The sequence below is a fragment of the Bombus terrestris genome, chromosome 9 (assembly GCF_910591885.1).
Source record: "Bombus terrestris chromosome 9, iyBomTerr1.2, whole genome shotgun sequence".
Classification (NCBI taxonomy): Eukaryota; Metazoa; Arthropoda; class Insecta; order Hymenoptera; family Apidae; genus Bombus; species Bombus terrestris.
The window spans coordinates 13,972,840-13,989,327 of record NC_063277.1 but is presented as its reverse complement, the minus strand read 5'-3'; the positions used below and the strand labels follow the sequence as shown (position 1 = coordinate 13,989,327).

At 41.7% G+C, this 16,488-nt stretch overlaps 1 protein-coding gene across 2 annotated transcripts in view; it reads right to left on the bottom strand.

Moving 5' to 3' along the window:
* LOC100649264 (neuroligin-4, X-linked) overlaps positions 1 to 16,488 on the bottom strand; it is a 261,737-nt gene that overhangs the window by 49,445 nt on the left and 195,804 nt on the right. The gene's annotated exons all lie outside the window — the stretch shown is intronic.

Here is a 16,488-nt window from a genome sequence, read left to right as displayed (position 1 = left end):
CGCCTAAGCTCTTAGACGAATACAATGGAGGCATCCTCGAGTTTCAGAAGCTGTTCGCGAATGCTCGAGTGAAATTGCGCTTATACTATATGTGTCCTTCCTTTCTGTTCACGACTTCGTAAGCATCCAGTGCAACAATCTGCGTGCAGTGTATCTGACACATAGAGACAGGCAAACGGATAACCGAATGAATAGATCACGTAATCGTGCGGGAGTAACGATTAAATGGAAATGCTGCACAATCCAAAAGCTGTGATCCAAATTCCGCGGTATGGTTCGCCAAAGAGATGTTCAACGTGATTTCCTGCTTCCCCCTTTCGTGATTTTACATGTCGGAGTTGATCGATTCCATGCATCAAGGATCGATACTACGCGATGGTAAGACCCTACATTTCAGTCTCTGTTTCAATGTATCGTGTCGAATCTCTGTGATCACTCCGATAGCGAATTCAGACAGGTAAGACAGTGTGCAGCTGTTCATTATTAGACAAACGTAACGTAGTCAGCTTCAAAGGTAATGAAGCAAAGTGGGAGTATCTCTACGGTAGAGTAAATGTAAGATAGCATCGGTATATCGTAGGATGAGTTAGTGTATCATCAGACAACGAATATACCACACGCTACACGTATATAAAGTTCATTGTTCTTGTCGAAAGAAGAATGGCGCGAAAAACAGTAACAGATTGAACCTAAGCTAAACAGTTACAAACGCGTTTCCACGTTTACCATTTATTACGGACTTTAGTCGAAAATATGTGCGACTTCGAAGTGCAAAAAGGTCCTTGAATTCTTTCGTCGACTATTTTTCAACGTATTCTGTCGCAGCAGTGTAACAAACTGAATGAGAATTCGAGGTAAGCACGGCACGTGGAAAGCCGTTCCCGTTTTCTTTTCCTCGTTTTCGTTCGCTGTTTAAAGCGCACTTTTATCCGTTTCAACCGAGCGGACGCTCGCCTCCTGACTACCGCCACAAACTTTTCGCACAGCCAGAACAAAAAAATGCTACTCCCGAGACAAGAACTCTACCAGAAATGGCGGTTCAGTTATAACTTTGCGGTGAGTTAATGTAAACGTTAACGAAGTGCAGAACTTGCGATGAACAAAAAGTCGAAGTTCACGGATATACCGATAAGGGGAAATTTAAGATTTCAGCTCGAAGAATGGCAAGGTTGCGGCTTATGAAATTAAACCATGGATATCTATAAGTTTTTGTCTAAACATCGTTCTTTTCGCATGAAATAAATTCATAAATTAGCAACTTCTCGATATGCTTAATTTTCATGCCGTTAATTATACTGTCTAGAAGACCTTTATTCTATTATTATTATTATTAATCTGAATATCATTGAATCGTTGTACAAAACGAAATCTGGCAAGTTCAGTAGCCGATTTGGCGATGATCCAAAGGATTCGAAGCTGTGATGGCTTCAAGATTGGCCCGGCGGTGAGTGAATAGGCAGCCGTAGGAAAGTTGGCAAGCGATTCCAGTCAGCCGACACCTCTCCTCAAGACTTTTTTCATGTTGATTGTAACTTCGTAGGTGTGTGGCTGTCAGCTTGTTCCTCGTAAGCTGACGGGATTCGGTTAGACGTGACAAGCTTGTTTCAACGTTCGCACTTCTTCAGCTTCGCGATCAAATTCACACGAAGAGGCGTTAATGGAAGTCTAGATCGGATATTAAATGTAGTTTGTTCTAATCTAGTACAAATGAGATTTGGTGACTTTACCAACATGCTAGATCACGATCCATGTAGAGATTTGTAAACAATTTTAAATCGGCTCCTACTAGGAAGAATAAAAATGACCTGTGATCGTTTGATCGTGCATTGATCTATTTCGTTTATCCTAAGTGCAAATTCCCTTTAGAATCCATTTATTGTTTATGTGAGATAGAACGTATATAGTCTTCTTTAATTTTATATTATACAAAGTAACCTGTATCCAACGTCATTGTTTCAACGTTACTCATAATAATCAGCATTCATGATCATCGCTGTCGCACTATCGTAAAAGCGCTTTTCATTTCCTCTAGAAGCAAATCGTTGATTCGCCACCAGGTGAATGAGCAAGCAAATCCAAGCACATTTAATCACAGATAAATTTCATCGTATGAACCGCTCTCTATTATCCGCGAATTAATGACATCGAACGGACAAAGTTTCATTTCCCAAATGTACAGTACGGATCGTGACAGAATTCCAGGAAGCTTGTCTTTTCATCTACCGGAAGTGTGAAATGCCGCGGCTACAGGACCATCTCGTCCAACGAGCGAATTATTTTGATTAAAATTGCTTCGCGATTGATCGCACACCATCGATTCCGGTAACGAACGATTTTCCACCGGTAATCCCAGTCCACTGTGTTGCGATTTCATTCAACGGGCCACTTCTTCTATTTCCTTTTTCAATCACTTCCGTTTTCCGCCAAGGTAGAAACTATTTGTTATTCAATGGCGCGAAGGAGACAACGAATACGACTTGACAGTGGAAAAAATAGATCGATTGTCTGAAATTTTGTTGAAAGATCGCGGAGCAAGTAAAGCTGCGTGCACGAAGAAAAAATGCCGAAAGTCCGGCATTTCTGTCGCTGGAAAGCTATGCATTCTGTCGTAATTACAAGCACTAAATCAACGTTATAACTTGCTACGACGGTTTGCCTCCCCCTCAATTTCGCCTTCTCTTTCCCAGCGTGTCGTTAGCACATTCTTGGCCGCCGCACTGCAGAATTTCCTGCTGATACTGGCGAAAAAGCTTCATATTCGGGCTTAACACCCGCTTTACGATGCCACGAACATCGGATGGGGACAGTCCCATCCCTTCCTAGGCTAACCCGTTTCACGCATACATCTTGAAATTGTACCAGCCATTGCAAACGAAACATGCTGGAATATTCTCCTTTCGACCATTTTTCGATCTTCATTGTTCCATGGCGACCTCAGCGCTGTTAAAATCGCTAGTTTCACAGAGTTTTGGAACGAGCGATATCCTTCTCTATGACTCAGGTTACTTCATTATTTCTTTGGTTTCTAACTCTTCTAAGTTTTTCCCGTTTTCTTTTATTTTATGATTCTCTTCCTTCTGCGTACAAGTTGATTTTTGCACAGGAGAGAATCCCAGACATATAATACATGCTAATGATAATCTGTTCTACAGATCTTCCAAGTTTAGAGTCAAAATTGTCGTGTCACAAAGAAACTCTGACCAAAGTTTGCGCTGATCTAAGAAGGTCCACTTTTCTTTATTAATCCCGCAAGGGTATTGAAGACACTTTCAAGGTTTTTAGTATATGGAATCCACGTTAATTAGACCTTCGCCAGATTAATGAAAACGCTAGACTTTGACACGGAAAAGAAGACTGTGACCCCCTCCAGGTGGCTTTAACAACCCACCTTCATTTCTTTCTTCGTTTGCCGGGCTCACAATAATTATGGTAGTCGTACGATCGCGTTCCCAACTCTCTTTCCCATTCCCTGTGTTTCAACCTCGCTACGAAGGGTTGCTTCGTGGTCGTTGGAAGATAGGTGGTGGCGGGTCGAGTTTTAGTCCGGGAGAATATTAAAGTTTGCTCATTAACCGCTGATGCATTGCCCCCGTCCACCCCCACGGACAGCGACACGCTGCTCTAAGAAAGAGGGCCGACCCTTTTCTCGCGGCAACGCCGTCGTTTTACAAAACGAATGTTGGCCGACGTGTGCCGGCAATTTAATTAAACAGATATTGATTCTACGTCGGAGACCTGAATGAATATTTCCGTTACAAAAATAGTTTTAATAAATTGCCTGATAGGCGGTTCGAATTTAGTACACGAAAGTAGCGAAGATATATTTGTCTTGCTTTCTATCGAAGGTTATTCCTAAAAAAATGCTCTACAAATAAAATTACAGGAAATATCGCAATCGAACGATTTCCAACACCGAGGAAATTAATTCAACAGTGAACGCGTAATACGAAATCAGTCGAGGAAACGCTAATGATTCCCAGGTGAAAAGGTAAAGGGTGGAATTCCAGAACGGAGTGATGTCGCTAATGCGGTCGTCATATCGTCAGTTTCATAACGCGAAACGTGGTCACAAAATCTGCTCGGTTTCCGTTTACGAAATGCGTTTAGAGAATGATAACGCAACAGCGGGCGGTACGAAGCTCAATTACGCGCTACCTGGATCTCTGTGCCCCGTAAATTGCTATCAACGGTTTCGTGCACGCGGTAAAATTGTCTCGACCAGCTCTACATCGTTCCGAAGAAAATGTCCCATAAAATTTGCATGTTTTTCTATAGTAGGATTCCGGAAACTCTGTTTAATTTAAAAGGTAACGCACCGTGGTACTTATAGTATTTTATAGCCTGTTAATGTTACAGCAATGATCGCACTTGCGCGTTTGCTAGGGTTAATAATGGAATTCACGCGTCACTGAACAACCGGACCCGCTGATTTATTATTGAATTAACCCATTCATTTGCGCGCCATCGATGCGGAATTCCCGGCTACTGTTGTACCGGTACGCGTGAAATTTCAAACTTTGCAGAAGCGTTTAGCAATCTTGCGACATCTATGAACAGAAAAACGTCGCTGATAGTAATCGAACGACGCGCTCAATGGACATCGAAATAATATCGTGCCCATTAACCATGGAGCTTTTGCAGTTCTAAATCGTACACTCACAAGCCGATAGAACGCAGAATTAATCGAATTCCGGTTGCTATTGAACGTCACTGAAACGATACGCGTAAAATTGCTCGGTAAATTTAGCGAATGATATTCCGGCATGGGTTATCGTGATTGAGTTAATTAAATTTCTATAAAACTTCAAATTCTTCTGTTTTTTAGGTACCGATTACATTTCATTTCATATATATTCGCCAAAGTTTTCACGATATCGGATGGTTGCAAGGGTTTTGCGATATCCGTAGCAATCAGTGACTGTTACGATTCTTAACGGAAAGCCTTGTTAACTAGGTACACGGCGTAATTACCCCTTTGTCACGCGCATGTAAACCTTGAAGGGGTAGCTATTGGCTAGTCATCGTTAAATGTTTCGCTTCGCGTAATTAGTAACATTTAGATTCGAGCAAAGTTGCCGATAGCACGACACGGTAAAACTTTGTTGTCTCTTATTGGAGCGTTATTTGCAATTTAAACGACACAGCTAATGGACGTGGAGCACGTAATAAGTCGCATGTTACGATCGAGCCATCTGGCGTGTGTCGTGCCACCGGTGCCGAATTCGTTGCACGAAATCACGTGCTCGTTTTCACAATGTTCGGTCAATTGTCAATTAACTTACGATATAATGGCATCTAATGTTGGCGATAGGTCGAATTCGGAATTATACGACTGAAAAAGAAGAGCGCTCTATCCATTTTCTCAATATGTCTGTTATATGTATTTTATCCAAACGATCTCTGTACTTCTAGGAATCTTTTAAAAAATTCTTTTCGATTTTTGACATTTTACATCATTGGTAGCAAATTCATGACATATTGCTCGCCCTGCAAGGAATTTCTTTATCCACCGGAATTATCGAGATCTCGTCGTTCCCTTCCTTTTTCTACGAGCCGATCTCAGCTTCTCTTCGTCGCTCGCGCGGTAACCTCGTAGCATCTATTGATTCGCTTTCTCTGTACCGCCCTGTGCCACCCCTCGATCCATCCATCCATTATGCATACCGCAAGAGAGGAAGACCCATCTAACCGCCGACTTACCTGTTGCAAGCTACGGTAGAGAGGGGTTTGCGGAATTCCCAAAGAACATTTGGTGCTCCGTGTAAAGGACTCAGGCACAAAGCTGTGAAGAAATTATGCTCTCCGATGCTCGCGATTGAAGATTTGACCGAATAGTTTATGCAATCTGACTGAACTTTTAAGTCCGGTAAATTGGCTCTATTTGAATACTTCGTAGCAAGTCACGAGTAAATCATTACGCGTAATAGCACTTTTGATATATTCTTCGATTCTATGCTTTATCGTCCACTTTGTTCCCATCCAGCATTTTTTTACATGATCACTAACATAGCATTGCATTAAGCAACAATTCCCTGGCTCCAGACTGTAACCCTATATTCTTTCTTAAGTTTATATGCTTATTTCCTTTCCTCGATGAAGTTCCTTCCTCTTGTTAAAATCTCTGCACTTCTCCGCCACTTTTTTCGTCACGTTTCGACTCTTCTTCACACTCCTCTGCTAGTATCTGTTTTGCTCTAGCTAGTTTTACTTTACGATGCTGCTTCCGGAGAGCCAAGAAAATGATATAAACTGATGCGGAAAACTTTTCTGGAAACTGGTATCACCGCTGAGTATTCCACGCTTCCAAGTTTCGCCAATAATCTTCTCTCTAGTCGCGACTCTTTGCTAGGTTGAGGTAGTATCAGTACTTACAGTATATCTTATAAAAATCTTGTAAACCAGATTTGTCGAGTTTACAACCGAGGAAAAACAAGAGAATAATTTTGCAACTACTATTTAGCAGCTATTACTTCTGTAATGTTCTTTCTCTTATTTTTCACTTTCTTTCTTTTCTTTTTCTTTATTTTTCACAAATTGCCTCACAACAAAGTCTAAACTCGTCAATTTCTACCATATTGCCTCCTAAATCATCAAACTGCGATAATTTCGTGGCAATTTGCTTTTCGTCTCGGTGAGAATCGCGCATGACCAGCTGGCACGGCATTAACGACCGGCCAGCGGCTAGTCCATGGTAAATAGACGTATAGGATACGGTGCCTGTAAACAATAATTTAGCATAATCGCGCGGACTAAACGTTACGGCGGCCCAATAACCGCGAACGTGGCAATCGCAAACAGTGTCGCGGCACTGGCGTACTTTACTCTCGTAATCCGCTGGCAAACACAGTATAATACAGACATACGTGACAACGACCCCTCGAAACTGTCCTTAATGCCCTTCGCCCTGCGCTCCCGAAAACAGCGTAGGGTGAGACCTGTATTAAAGCATTCGATCTTCCTGACCTTCGAAGAATGGAGATTGTTCTTCTGGTTTCACGGTGCAATTACGTGTAGAATCGATCATAGTAGAATCCGTGGGGGTTGATTTTTTGAAGACGAAATTGGTAGGTCTCGACGAGGGCGGTTTCCGTAGTAATAAAAGAAAATTATGCTTTCACCCCGACACATGGTTTCTGTTGGCTTTCTTCCGTCGCTTGGTTTTTTCTCTTCCTTTCTTCTATTCTCCTTTTCTTTTTCCTCCGTCTGCCTTTCCTCTTACGACTTCACTTTCTTCGGTCCTTTCTTTTCTATCTTCTCTTCCTCTTTTTCCTGTATATCCAACCCAGAGCAACAACTACATGGACATCTAGTAGACATATTGCAACTATTCTTCGTGGACGACGTGCCTGCTCGAAAATATTTATAACAGAGTATTTGCAGACTATTCTACCTGAATATTTCTTCATTCTTAGTATTCATTATCGAGCAACGTATTCTTCTCGTTTCATTGAACAATTACTGTTAGCCAACACGCAAAGTAATCGTCGTTAATGTATCAGCTGTGTTTAAACATCATAAATCCAGTGATAGGTGTTAGAATCAATGTCGTTGTCCATTAAAGCTGGACCATGTAATAAATAACGCGGAGGAGCGCACTTAAAACTTTGCAATCGCATTAGCACGTTACGGGACAAGGTTAATTTCATCGGTCATCCCACCCCTCAACCCATTCCCACCCCATCCCTGCCGTGAGCAATTATAGCCCCTTTGATATCTCCAGATAATAGCTTATTATACGGTAACGTTGTTCGGCCGCGTACACGGGCTCACAAATTTCAAATACCTACGATATCGATTTCGTATTTATTATCGCTCTACTGGTAACGTAGTTTATCATAATTTACGGCAAATAGGGCCGACCCCATGCCATCACACGTCGTAATTCAGCCCTGACTGACGCTAACTCCGTGGGATTATCCCTTCTGCTCACCTGGATTCATCTCGTCACGCTGGCCTTCCTGGACCATGCTGGTTTAGTCGGCATTTTTTTCTTCTCCCTCGTCATCCTCTATTCCGTGTAATTGACAGAGATGATGGATACCCCATACTATCGTTGATCCTTTGTTACTTGCGATAACTTGTTCACGAATTATCTTATGTCATTGAATCTCTCTTTCCTGCTTCCTTACAAGTGACAGCTTTGCCCCTCGATAACTTCGACCAATGTCTCATCGAAACTTCCGTCCTATCAAACACAGTCGGGTTTTATAAATCACTCGAGAAACTAAGAATTGCTGATTCAGGCTCGACGAAGGAAGCGTGTCGTATCCAGCAAATAAAATTCAGTTTACCAGCTATCTCTGTTATCGTATGGCAATTTGTATCTCCCCTCTGTAGATTACGACGAATTCGCGCAAGATTTTCGCACCCGCTCGGTGACGGTTACAGACACTGGTTTTATCACTGTACGTATGGTAATGGAGGGACGAGGGGATGAGAGGGAATGAAAGTTTCTTGCCAATAATGGAAATGGAGAGCGCATTCAAATAGAGATTGCACCGTGTGGTAGATTGCTGGGACGTGGTACAAAGCTCGGCCAGACGACGTGGATGCTCTTCTCTTCGTCCAGAGACTTTTTCTCCTCTCAAAGAGAAAGAGCCGGGTCCCAGAATAAGGCTTTTGTCAAGGTTATGTCTCGAAACTCGTTCGAGCAAATTTCTCGCTCAGAGACGATGTCTCTCTTGTGCATGTTTCCCCGTCTTCTTTTTCTTCTTCTTCTCGTTCCCGTCCTCTGTGCTTTTTCTTCTTCACAGAGGAGACAAAGTTCCTCTGCAAACAGTATCGATAATGTTTGCAGTGCGTTTCAACATCATTGTAAAAAAAGGTTAGATAAGGACAGTTTTGTAGCAAAGATTACGATCGAACTATTACGATTAATTCGGATAAAGAAGGTTTCTTTAAAAAATGCCGCATACGTTCTTTATCGTTTGCGAGAAAAACCGCGGAACAACGTCGAGCACGAGCGTTTCTTCCAGTCGATTCGACGCAGAATTACATTTTTTTCTAGGGAGCTCGTCTTCGCTATTCGAAACTACCGGTCGCTCGGCTTGGTGAGAAATATACGCGAAAGAGAAAGAGACTGATGGTAATTCCTCGTGTGTCGTCCGGAGAAATCGGACGCTGAACTCGATCGTACGATGGACGATAAAGTTAGCTAAGGTTACACGTGACTGATCCTTGAATCGACAGTTTACTGGTTTCTCTTTAGTTTTTCCCCCCAACCGCCCACCTACTCTTCCCTTCCTTCTTTCCTTTATCCTTCTCAAAAGAGAATGAAAAGGAGGACAGAGTCGAGGAAACCGGAAACTGGACGAAACATCGGCTTAAATCGTTTCCAGAGCAAGTAGTAACAGGCCGCGTACGTCGAACACAACGAACGACTTTCTCGAAGTGGAAAGTCATAGGGTTGCGAAACTCCTCCATTTGCCTGGGAGTCATAGACGGAGAGAGAAGAAAGGGACGGGATCGAGGTTGGATCGAGCAAGAATCATGGATTGAAATTTACTCGGAAAGTTTGCCACCGAGGCGCTCCTTGCTTTCGAGCAAAAACCGGAACGGAAGTAAATATGTCACGCTCGATTCGCGCTCGAGTAGCCGGCCAAGAGAGGGCCGTCTAGAGCTCCATTTTTTCTTCTACGCTGGTTCTTTGCCTTCTTTTTCCACGAAGAATGCACGAGTACCCCCTGTGTATTCTGTCTTGAAAATCGAGTCACCGTGGAGAAGAGTATCGTGGGAAGTCCACTTTTCTCGTTCTTGTTTGCCTCGTCGAGTGTTTAGTCCACAATGCAACCGGGGTCAACGGAAGAATATTATCGCGCAATAATGATTTTAAACGATTTTAAACGCGACGGTAACTTTAATTTATGCTGTTGAACATTGTTGGAAACGTTTTTTCCAACCGCACGGTACACGTTGCGACATAATTTGCTCGTTCTCGATCGGGATTAAACGATATCTACGATAGTACAGCGATCTACTAAATAAAACAAAATGCATCGTGGTCGCGATAAAAAGCAATTTCAAAAGCGAATCCGTGCGGTTCATCCCGGCATGTGCATGAAAGATAGCCGGATTGCCGGAAATCGAAATTTCGTTATCTCTTTGTTCGCAAACCGCTGTCCTGGATAACTCCATTCGGTCTAGTCCGTTTAAATGCTAATTTTATTTAGATATTACACAAACAACCAGGCTTTTGATGTGTTTGTATTTGTCCTCGTTTAGTTCATGATTAACGATAGGAGTAAGAATCATGCTCGCGTTCTAATAGGTAATAGGAGTAATTTTCGTACGACTTTATCAGAAACGATCTCGTTTTCGCGATACTGAATAGTGTCTTTCATGAAAATCAAGCGGAATTTATAAATATTCTCAGAATTTTTCATCTTTTTCTGTAGATATAAGATGATGGATGAAGTCTTCATCCTAATTGCATCTTATCTTAAATTTTTAGCTTTCATACCGATAGCGAATTACTTATCCATCGTCTGAAACGATGCAGTATGTAAAAAAAAAAGGATTTGATTGAAAATTGTCTTTTATAGGCTAAATCGATCCTGTCACGGAAAAGTAAGTTCAGAAATCAGTTTGCGCTTGGCTCGGAAGAGGACGATTTTTCGTGTGAAAATCGTGCTTGTGTGCATAATCCGACACTCTGGCCCTATAAGCGACGAAACGTCGACTATTTTCTGCTCGTTAATTAAACGAACGATCAAAAAGTAGTGGATGGAACGAGTGGATGCTCGTTTCCAGGCCGAATTAGCAATCACTGCGTGCTGATTGCGAGTCGAATCAAATCTGGTTCGAAGCGGAATTCGGACGCGTGCCCTTTCACCCACGGCCAGGTGATTTTAATTGCTCCCCAGCGGGAAAAGCGAGGAAGAGGAGAGTAAAAAAAACAGAGAATCCAGATCATGGGATTTAACGATCCGAAATGTACGTTTTCGAAGACGTACTTTGTTCCGACACGTACTCATCCTCGATCGAAACAGTCACGCGAATAGTTCGTATTATTTTAGTACCGTCCACTTTACAATTTTCTGACAGTTTATTCATTTACCAAAGGAATACGGAAAGCTAGAAAATTCGTGTTATTGAAATTTGATATAAAATATCTTTGCCGAATAAAAGGCGAATATAACATTTTTCCGCAACTAGAACAGAAAAGAAATATGTGTAAACGTGCTATTGACCGTTTGAGTTCAATATTTCGGCTATATCTTTGCCTCCGCAAAAGCTTTAATCGATCTTTTGTATCCAATGAAAATCGCGCCGCTTTCATCGCGATAAATCGATCGTTTATTTTGGGCGGGCCGCGACGGTGCGCAAAAATTACGAGCCGTCGATAGGATTATTCGGGAACACGAATTCGATGGGACACAAAATATCAGACGTAAGGTTTAGCCCGGTTGAATTCAATGTATCGTGTTATCCGTTAATCGGGCTTTAGCCCGTGTCAGCTGCATTTTATGTTTTACAGGGGCGAAAAAGGAAAACAGATAGAAAAGAATCCGTCTTCTATATCTAGCCTTCGTCGTTTCCTTCGAAAAGCAATTTCTATCGAATCTTCTGTGGATATCTTAGAAATCTATCACTCGGAAAATCTTTCCTTCGCTTCCAACAAGCAAAATGTACATTCCAAATTTCTTCGAATAGAAAGATCTCGGAATCCCATTAAATTCTCGAAATCCATCACCAAGTATTTCCAGATTCGTGCAGGCCCCGCGTAGATAATCGCGAATGAGGAAAAAGATATTCTTTCGCTGCGTAAAACATTCCGCTCATCGATATTCCATTTGCGATGTTCGACGTCACGTTCGACCACGCAGATGGTCTATGAGAGAAGGATCAGCTACGTTGGCACGATCGTGTCGCACACCGGAAACAGCACATTTGGTCGAACACTCCTTTACGAGGAAGTCATCCAATTTTCCTATAATCCTCGGCAGCTTCTTCCCCGGAGACTGGTCCGCGGCCTGATACACAGGTTGAAAACGAAACTCTCCGTCCTTATCGTTTCTCCTTCTCCGGAATCCCCAAGATCCGGTAATAATACATGAACACAGAACATCAGTCGCGGTGAACGAATTGAAATTTTCATCATCCGCTCTCCATCTGTATTCTTGATGTGGTTTTAATGTAAAATACCCATCTCCAGTCGCTTTCAGTAGACAATAGACTCTTTTCGTCGATTGCGATACAGCCTTTGAAATATTCCTACGGAAGATGGAAGGTTCCTGTTAAGGGTCGTATAATACTTGATCATATTGTATCAAAGGCTACCTCGGATTTGATAACTGACTTATCTGGATATTAGGTTTAACAAGGGATCGTTCAAGCTTTTGGACAGGAGTTTCCACGTTTCCAGAGAAGATGTTTCTTTAGGATCTGATAAAGCAAACATCTGAAACGCAAGTTTCCGCTGGTCAACTTCAGTGATATTAATTTCGTGAAATAGTAAGGGAGCGAAATAATTTTCTATTTGCCTTAGGGGTACGCAGTAGATAATCTGTATTATTCCAAGCCAGACTCGATTTGTTTCGTAGTTCCACGCGAATTTCCACAGATTTCCCCTGAACGTCATCTAAGCGAGTTCCTTTAAAACGAAAAACCAGCCGACCGCGGAAAATATCGACCGTCGGATGAAAGATAGCCACGCGAGAGTACAGAATCTACGAATTCACTCCCCGTCGTGCAATACTCGGGGAAAATCGCCCCTATTTCACTTGTACCGCGCTTTGTCGATCGTTAGAGGCACGATCATAGATCGCTACCACCGCAAACGAAAATCGTATTACCGCGTATCAATTCACGACATTACTGCCTGGCCACGGGTGTGCTTGTACACGCGCACAGGCGAAAAAGGTGTCTATGTGCTTCGTGGATGTATCGACAAAGTGAAATTTACGTCCCCCGAAGCGAGAGCCGCACTGAAATATTATCGGTTTGCTTCGAGCTCGCGTTTGCATATTCATGCGTGGTTGGTCGACAAGGAGGGAAAAAACTATAACGTGGCAAAGGGTAAAAAAGAGAGGGGAAATGATAGAAACGAAAACAGAGAAATTGTAGAACGAGAAAGGGCGTGATAAAGAGACAAAAGAGGATACGGAAGAACTTGACGGGCTACAGAAAAATATAGAAAAACGGAGTCTCAGAAGACCTTGGAGAGAAGCATATAGCGGTAGAAACCGAAATAGAGAAACATAGCGGGCAAGAATGTGAAAGCGGTGATTTCAGAGAGAAGAGTAAACAAGAATTTAGTGAAATGAAGAAAAATACAGAGGAGAGAAACACGAGGAAGAGTGGCAAGAGCAACGAGATACAGGGAGAACTACACGAGGTCCCGGACAGAAAAATAGAGATGGGACAATGGTTGACATGGAAATAGAAAAAATGCGGTGGAAGAGCGAGTGTAAAGAGAAGAAAAGATATAAAAGGAGGTGAATTTTCGCACGTGTCGTCAATGACTTGCCAGTTTCACAGACAAATCTACTCTTTTCATTCTTTCGGTTTATTTAGAGATGTAGCCATATACATACGCTGTGATAAAACGCTGAATCATTGTTGCCGAAAAATGTCATTGTCCCCTCCGTAGAAACGTCTACGTGATGCATTAACATGGTTAAAAAGAATATTTCTACGCGAGAATATTTATACCAAATGGGACGGCGAAAAATGGCGCGCGTTAGAAGAACATTAGTCACTCATGTAAACAGTGAATCAGACGATTGGAAAAATGGCTCGTTTTTTCGTAGCCACTTTATGAGTTTATTCATGCATAGCACTGCTGAAGAAAAATTTCAACAAGGAATGCGAGATATTTCAGCAAAGTCTGTGTTCTTTATGGAAGATGTTTGAGGGTACAATAGTTCTACCCTTGTATTATATTTTTCTTAACAGCGAACACACGTGGTACTTTCATTAGATGAGCAAGACTTTGTGGAATTCGTATAAAACAATGCGGAAATTTGATATGTAGAAGAGGCAAGAGAGAGGCGAATTTGATGAAAAGGGAAGGCAAAGTACCAACAATTTAACAAAGCGGTACTATTGCTCCTTCGACCGTGATTAATTATATAGAAAATCTAGAATGTTAGTAATTTAACAAGTAATTTGAAGTTTTGTTACGCGTTTCTTCCAAGAAGAAATTTCACAGTTCTGTTAAAATTTGATTGTTGCTGACTGTGAAACAAAAAATGTTTCCAGACATCTGTGTCACGTTGGGAAACCTGCAACACTGTAATGGCCAGAGTATCACGTAGGATTCCCATGTACGTGGCTGTATCTAAACTCGTAATCGAAATTACTTCTTGTTATTGTACGTCTTCTTGCCGCAGAGAACGTGCTGACGAACATGCACCGGTTATGCGATTAATTGTTATTTGATACTTATGTCCAATAAATGCAATTTCGAACAGTTTTCGAGCATTTATGGCATTTCTCTAATTTTACGATTGCTTTCGTTGCACGTAACGAGTTTCGATGTAGCTAACGTAAGAATCCTAACAATGAAGAATTCAGAGAGATGGAAATGAATGTTGAAATGAAATGATTTAATTAATAATTGTCGGAATGTTCGAATGGTAGGTAAAAAGTTTTAAATCGTTATTGCACGTTTCTTTGTATCACGAGGACTTCTTTGAACTAGCGACGAAAAATCGAGGTGGTACTCGTGAAAAGAATGGTTTGGTAGAAAATTGACACAGTTCCCTGCGACGAATGTAAAATACAAAAGAAAGGATATTAACGCGAACTCATTAAGTGGAAGCACTCGGAAGGAAGGCAGCTTCCTGTTTAATGTTTTAATCGTAACCTTAAAGCTCACGAAGAGCAGACTTTAGAAGTCGGTCACCGTCATAAAAAATTACCATTCATTTTTTAAAAGCTACGGTTGATCAGGAAGTGCCAACAGGCTTTAATTAACAGAGACCGCGCCACGAAAAATATTGGCCCTGTTTCGAATCGAGTAGACTGACGAAAGCGTGATTCAATTTCGTAAAATACAACCTGGTCAACTATAACGAATCGAATATTTAAAAACTCGGTGGAATGAAATCAATCGAACTGAAATCAATGGTGTCCGATGGTGCAAACCGCAAAACCGGTAGCAAAAATAACAATAATTATAGCCGCGTGAACGTTTCGAAGCGGAAGAAAACAGGGAAAAAGATTCAGTCGGCGTAAACCTGTGTTCGATGTCCAGGTAAATTCTCAATTACACTCATAAATGTTTCATTGGGACCTTTTTGAATATGTAAGCGTGTCCGTATCGTAGTTTTGCTCGACTGTTATCGATTTGCATCTGTTGATCCTGTATCAATTTCGCACCGGATAAAGACGCGATAATAAAAATATAATTCATTCGTAAAACACGATCGTGGGAACTCGGCGATATAACACCACGGGAAATGCAATTTTTTTCATTCGTAAATTTAAATTCCATACTTTCATTTTTCCACGAGATAAACCTATATTTCAGCTCTCGGAAAACAGAAAAAAAAGCGTTGGGTTTTTCCAATTTTGCACAAACCTTTGTAAACCACTGGCATATATCAAAGAACCACTTTAAAATCCCTTGTATTTAATTTCGCGATTGAAAAATGCCTTGAATCTCGATGCGCTAGCCACCGGTATGAAGAGTAAATTGCGCCCTCCGCGTTCGCTGTTCTTCGTTAATCCGTAAATTTGAATATCGTCAATCCGTGGCTCGATCAGAAATTCGGCGCAAGCGTAGAATGCCGCCGCTGCGATGGTATTTGAAAAATATTTTCGCACTAATCCTCGGCCTCGTCTGTTCCCTCTCTGTCATCGTCCGGCATACTTCGTTTCTTTTTGCTCTTCGGCCCACATCGTTCATGAATATGGAAAATCAGACCTTTCGGTGACGCGATCCGCATCTCTCTCTCATCTTTTTCCGCATTTTTTTTTTTCGTTCGTCCCGCGGATCGCAAATTGATTCCGCGCAAGTGGTGCCACGTCGCTGTTGATTCAAAAGGTGAAAGAATTAGTTTGCATTGGGGCCCGCTCTCAGATCAAAATTCAACCATCGTTGAATGGTCGCCGTCGTGGAGAAGAAAATGATTATTTTCGCGCGGTTCACCCGAGGCTAAGGAAATAATACCTACGACAACTTTATCACGACATCCCAAACAGAAGAGTTCGGAGAATGATTTACCGCTGCATCGATGATTTTTCATTTTTATGTCCTAAAGCTTCGCTATTTTATCTTCCGAGAGTTATTCCGAACAAAAGTGAGAATTCTTACGTACAAACGTTCTAAAAGAAAAAGTAATACTTTCCAAGCTGAAAGTCGGTTTTCTTCAGCAGGATCTTAAAGATCGAAGTCGTATTAAAATTTTTACTTGTAAGACGATTTCTTATCTCATGTTCAAATAGTAAGATATCAGTAATGAAAATGCGAAGCATCCTTAGCTAATCAGTTTGATGTTCATAAGAAAAAGCGTAGGGTCGGTAGGTAGAACTAGCGCTTCA